At 40.9% G+C, this 6,895-nt stretch overlaps 1 non-coding gene across 1 annotated transcript; it reads left to right on the forward strand.

Moving 5' to 3' along the window:
* Nucleotides 1–2,301: 2,301 nt before the first annotated feature.
* On the forward strand, nucleotides 2,302–2,373 carry Trnag-ucc. Its single transcript has one exon. It is a non-coding gene; the product is annotated as a tRNA-Gly (tRNA).
* The last annotated feature ends 4,522 nt before the right edge of the window (nucleotides 2,374–6,895 follow it).

Here is a 6,895-nt window from a genome sequence, read left to right on the forward strand (position 1 = left end):
CTTATGCTGTCTTTCTCAAAAGAGCCACAAGGTATAAGACAATTAGCTCACGTTCACTACAGGTCCAACAGTAGTAGTAACTGCCAGCTACTTTACTATTCCCTTCTATACCCACAGCACAGTCTAGTGGCACACACTGTCTTTGAAAAATATGTCTTTATTGAGCTTCTTTCCTCTGTTTCAGTCTTTCAGCCACAAATAAATTATCTCTAGGCAGACTTTCGGGTATCAGTTAACATTTAATCCCATATTTTATAGAGCAATGATATAAGATCCCAAGGGCAGGTTCTGCCTCCACCTCCACTGGATGGGCCTTCCATATGTATAGAATAGGGGAACAGTCAGGTAGGGTACAGAGCTGCCACAGAAATGGTGACAGCTGCTTAGCATGTAATTAGCACTCAATACATTCCAGCCACTTTAATTTGGCCTTGATTAGAAGTCACGCACATCCCTCAGCCCTAACCCCAGTCCCCCGAGCTGAGGATCTAACCCAAGGTAAGTGCTCTATCAGTGAGCCCCTCTACTTTTTTTTTCTGTTTTATTTTTTATTATTCCTTTTCTGTTTTTTCCCCCATAATTTTATTGAGAAACAAATAGCAATGAGACAGTTGCAAACCAAATTGATAGGACAGTTTCAATAATTAACACGTTGCATACATTCTTCCTAGTGGTCAATTGCTTTACAAGATGCAGACATGATATCCTATTTACAAACACTATTAAAACAAATCCCTCTATTCATTAAGAGAATGCAACTGTATATCTATCCTAACCATTTTGAATACACAGATACAAAATGGACATTCATCTGTAACCCCTTTTTTTGTTTAGTTCCATTATTTGAATATTATAGGTGTGTAAACTCAGCAAAATATTCTAAAAGAGTCCAGTAGTCCATAACAGTATTGAGTCTTCCACTTCACTGGCAGTGTCAGAAATTGTTGACCTGAGTCCCATACAGCTCAACCTAACAGCATGGCTTTACTTCTTATACTTCATTTTTATAATTTTCTGCTGGATGATTAAGACCAAGGTAAAACAGGACCTATGCAACAAGAGTTGTAACTTTTGGAGCCCCTCTACTTTAATTTTGTATCAGGAGATTTTCAGTTTCCCACTTAAGAATTAAAGAGTGAATACAATGACTTTACTATATTTTTATTTTGAATAAAGCAAAAAGCCAAATTACACTGCTTGCCTTGTCACCTATCATAACTAATTTAGGACTGCAATTACTCTGAAGTGGCAAAGATGACTGCCTCATGAAGCCTCATCTTCCTACATAAATAGGAGCCCTGCAAAATGAACCAGTATAGACCTAAGTTCCCTTTTCCCTTCCCTGGTGAATCAGTTAATTTAAATCCCCTAGCAGTTTGTGTGACACAGAACAAAGTTGGCAGGCTTCCAAATGCCTGGTCACACAATTTAGATCAAAATATAAGTGTTCATGTTTGCGCAGTGAAGTTTCCTCGACTGTACTCTGGTAGTGAGTGTCTCTGTCCCTCTCCCAGGCTGTCTGCTGACCAGCCTCCGGCGGGGCTTTGCCAGTGCTAGCCGTGTGCGAGGCAGCACAGTCCTTGCCCCTGGAGTCAGCAGCTGTCCACTAGCCCGTGATCCTCACAGCCACTGCACAAGCAGTTTTATACTCAGACCTTATAGTCCTGTTAATTGCTATGCTTCAAATCGTATAGCTACGTACACTCAGTACTGAAAATAGAACCCACTTTTAGTGCCAATTAGACTAAAACCCTGCTTTTCTCTTTCCCTAACTCCACATTTCTGTGTGGAGAACAAAAAACAAACAAATGAAACCCAGCAATAACAGAAAAGGTACAAGGCAAAGCAAAAGTTTTTTGAGTTCAGGACTAGTTTAAATCACCTGTATCTCTAAAGCTACCTACTTTGTTGTTATTATTTCTTAAAAATCATCTCAGAAAGCATTTCTTTCCATGGAGTATTTGATCTGCAGGAGTAGAAAGGAGAGAGGCAAACAGGATTCCAGAGGGAGAATCAGCTGGGAGAAGGAGGATGTCAGCCCTGCCCCAAACAAGTCCCACAGGGACAAACTGTGGTTCATTTGTCAGAAATTCAACCTTATGGAAGCCTTACAGGGAGCGTGTGCTAGAGACTACCTTCTCTCCAAAGGGTTGGAGGCATGTTTCTACATAGTGTAGTGGCTCATAGGAAATCCATATGCTTTAAAAAAAAAAAATGGAAACAGTTTGGACTAAAATGGACACAGCTATATATATAAAAAGACACTTTGCAAAAAAGGATTAAAGTGACTAATAAAGGGCTGGGGATGTGGCTCAGTGGAAGAGCTCATACCTTCCATGCATAAGGTCCTGGGTTCGATTCCCAGCACCCGCCCCCCACACACACACCTAATTAGGAAAAGGAAAAATGTCTTACCTCATTAGTCATTGGGTAAAGTGCAAATTAAATATGCCTGCATCTAAATGATTAGAATTAAACATTGATAGTATAAAGCTTGAGTAATAATGTGAAGCAGCTGGTACTATCCTAGAAACTGCTAGTAAACTGCAGCCATTTTGGAAAATGGTTTAGCAGGAACTGCTAATGTATTCTAATCCCAGACCTGTCCTATGACCCAGTAATTCACACCTAGGAATGTATGTACATATCTAAAAAAGTCCACCCAAAGTTCCATACGACAATGGCCACAATAATTTTAATTACACAGCCTGAAGAAGGAAATAACTAAATTGTCAATAGAAGCACGAGTCAATAAATGGTGATATAATAATGCAATGCCAATTACACATCAATTTAAAAATGAGCTGTGGTTACATACAAAACAGAACAAATGACTACTGGACACATGCTGTTATTCTATCTATATGAAGTTCAACAACAGGCAAAAGCAAACTATGGCGACAGCTTTCTTTGAATAGTTTTTATTGCTGGGGAAATGATGGTATGCTCCAGGAAATGGGAATGATGAGAGAGCTTATTAGATGTTAGAAATGTGTTAGATCATGATAGGTGGTAGTTACCAAGTACAAATATATAAACCATTCACTCATGGGCCAGCGAGATAACTCAGCAGACTAAGTGCCTGCTTATGCAAGCGTGGTGACTGCGGTCCGATCCCTGACACTACATGCTGTGCCAGCCCCACCCCTGAGCACGCTGAGCCAACAGCCAAGTCCACACCTATAATCCCAGCCCTGGGGAGGCTGAAAACAGGAGGATCACCATGAACCCAAGCTGTGTAGTGAGACCCTGTACTAAATACATTAAAAAAAAAAAAAAAAGAAATGAAAATCACTGAGGGCTGGGGAGGTAGCTCAGTGTAGCATCAAGTGCTCACCCAGCACACATAAGGCCCTGGGTTTGATACCTAGGCACCAGTGGTGATACCCATCACTGAGATTTACAATGCGTCATAAAGATTTGTATACCATTCTGAAGATTATACTGCAATAAAAAAGTGTTAATGCTGGAACCAGGGAGATAGCTCGGTGGTCTAAGTGCCTGCCTGGCAAGCATAAGGACCCGGTATCAATACCCAGTACTGCATGCCATGCCAGCCCCAGAACCCCAGGCCCACCATGCCAGTTCCACAACCAGATGTGTTGACACATGCCTGTAATCCCAGCACTGGGGAGGCTGAGACAGGAGGATCACTAAGAGTCCGAGCTGTGTATGGAGACCCTGTACCAAATAAGTAAATAAATGTTTTAAAATGTTAATGCTCATAAACCACATAGCCAGCACCTGAACTATATTACTTATGCAAGAAACGTTTGCTATCAGCAACTCTTCACAGCTGAGTGGTATCTATTGCACCAGCCCTTGTGTTTTCCAGTGCGGCACGGAGCAGTCCCTGAAAGTACAAGAAAGTCTCAATTGCTGAGCAAGCCTGGAGAAAGAAGGTATAAAAAGTCCAACCTTATCACTTGGTCCTCTCAGGCCCACACACTTGGTAAGTCTCCCACGTCAGTCTCTCTGATTCCCAAGGGAACAGTCAGCTGTCAAACCTCTGAGAAGAATACATATAGGGTTCTGTTTGAACACCCCTAGATTGGACTGAGTGGTGGGAAAGGTGCCATAGCTGCAGTATCCGTCTGTCCAGTGCCTTCTCCAGGGTTATGCTTCCTCAGGAAACCAAAGAGAATCGTGTGAGATGGTGCATTTCATAGGAAATACTACCAACTCTAATACTCTAAGCAGGAAATCTGCCAACAGAATTAATGGGAGAAAGACTAAAACTTGGATGGGCTGAATAAAAGGATTTTCATTTTATTTTGCTTTTTGCTTTTGTTTTTGTATTTGTTTTCATAGTTCAGAAGCAAAGCAGCTCTTAAGAGCAGAAAGAAAAATAAAAATAAATAAATAAATAAAAAATAAATTTAAAAAAAAAAAAAGAGCAGAAAGAACTCACAGCTTCAAGGATCAGCAGAAGCATCTGGGCACCAGTGGTAATTGTGTTCTTTCGGCATTACAATTTTAAAATTAAATTTAAAATTACAATTTCACATTAAATTTATTTTTGATACTGATACATAAAAATATAAGAATCATAAACATTAATGGGAGTAAAGTGTAATGTTTCTTTTATTTTATTTTATGTAGTTGGTACAAGGTCTCAGTATGCATTTTTTATATTGATACATAAAAATATGGACCAGAGGAAGCTTCTAGTTTCCTGGAATGAGGGTGGGCTGAGGGGAGCTGATGCCAATTTCTGTGGGAAATATTCATCCTTGTAATTAACCTTTCCAGGGAACCACTCTCAACCCATAATGTTCACAACACAACATCAGCAAGTGCACCTGACTACAGACCAAATTTTCCCTGGGAAATGCCAGTTTTCTGATTTCTCAAGACAAGAGCAGTCAAAAAAGAAAGAAAGAAAGAAGAAAGAAAGAAAGAAAGAAAGAAAGAAAGAAAGAAAGAAAGAAAGAAAGAAAGAGAGAAAGAAAGAAAGAGAGAAAGAGAGAAAGAGAGAAAGAGAGAAAGAGAGAAAGAGAGAAAGAGAGAAAGAGAGAAAGAGAGAAAGAGAGAAAAAAAATACATCTGAAACATCAAGTCCAGGCGTGGGGCGCACACCTGTAATCCCAGCACTGCGGAGACTGAAAACAGGAGGATCACTATGAGTCCAAGCTGCATAGTGAGACCTAGTACCAAATATATGAAACAAAAGAAATATCACACTTTACCTCCATTAATGTCTATGATCCTTATATTTTTATGTATAAATATCAAAAATAAATTTAATTTTAAAATTGTAATGCCAAAAGAACACAAAATATTCATGGAGATAACTTGGGCCCTTTCAAATAGTCTTTTTTTTGCTCATGGTTGAGACGTTTGTTTGTCCATTTCTCATGTCAATACACCCCTGATGTACCAGCACTCATCTCCTAGTCTGTTACAATGCTTTGGTCTGACTGGGCCCATACTTATCTTTTAGTTCTCACCTATTTCCACCATATACTACCACAGAGTGGTCTTTCTAAACTACAGATTGGCTCACTATTCCACCCAGCCCAATGGGAATGCACTTGAACAGCTTCCCGTTAGGTTTAAGGTGAATTCCAAGACTTTGGCGCAGGCAGAAGGCCCGTACGAATCCGACCCCCAACTTCCCCTCGCACCATCCTCCCCGCCACTACCACACCCAGCTCACTGCTTGTTTTCTCTTACCACAGGGCTCTTAAACATGCGGTTGCCACTGCCTGCTATGTCTCTTCATCTTTCTCTTCACCTAATCAAACTCCATCCAAACTCAAGCCTTCAAAATTCATCTCAATCATCACTTAGCACGAAAGGCTCTTAGCACATATTACATTTATATTTTTCCACTTATTTGTATGATTCTTTGGTTAATGAACAAACTAACAGAGCAGACAGCAAGCCCTTTGAGAGCAGAAACGATCTGAGTTTTTGCCCACTATTGCATCTTTGATATCTAGCCTAATGGCTGGGCATATACAAGTACCCAATAACTGTGTGTTGAATGAATAACAAAAGAGAGGGATCCTTTTTGCCCTGTTAGCCAGATTTAACCTACTCTAAGCTATGCTTGAGATAAAGAACTGGGGAAAATGCATCTATGACTCATGGGTCAATACCGGGAAAGCAGTGGCTGTTCCCCTAGTTGAGAAGCTATCGCTAAAACTCAAGAGGGAGCAATTTAAAGTGCTCCATGAGAAGTAGGACTCTAAAGAGATGCAAATTGTACCTTGCAGTTAAAATATCCCCTGGTGACACCCTGTGCTGGTGAGAGGAAGCCTAACTGCCATCTTCCTACCCTGGCATCTGACATTGCTTGCTGCAGTGGTCACAGGATCAGGTACTCAGTGTAGAGCAGTGAGTGACCCTGAGTGTCTAAAATAGAGGGCTATGTGCTAAAGGATCCGAATGGAGCCAAGCTCTGTACCAGAAATGACATTATCTGCGAAGAGAAGGGAGAATAGCCTAGATACAAAATGGAAAAATAATAAGCTTATTGCATAAAGGAAGACTATTTCCTAACATACTGGTAGAAGGCCCAAAGGAAAGAGAAAGAGGTCACCTATCACCTTTGAATAGATTTATATTAAAATTAGAGCACACTAGGCTGGGCATTGTGGCACACGCCTGTAATCTCAGCATTTGGGAAGGTGCAGCAGGAGAATCAATGAGTTGAGGCCAGCTTTGGTACGTAGTGAGACAGACAGACAGACATCAGGACGTGCTGAGAATTTCCATCAGCACTTTGCCCTTACCTGCCAGGCTCTGTAGGAGATGGCATCATGAAGTACCGGTGGTGCCCTTCCTTCCTTGGCCTCCTGCGGTGGCATCCTCTCTGGGTCACAAGGCATGGTGTTCTTGCTATTTCTCACTGTCAACATCAAAAATCTGAAAGCAAATATAATCCCCT

Source organism: Octodon degus, unplaced genomic scaffold (assembly GCF_000260255.1).
Source record: "Octodon degus isolate 3935 unplaced genomic scaffold, OctDeg1.0 scaffold00158, whole genome shotgun sequence".
Lineage (NCBI taxonomy): Eukaryota > Metazoa > Chordata > Mammalia > Rodentia > Octodontidae > Octodon > Octodon degus.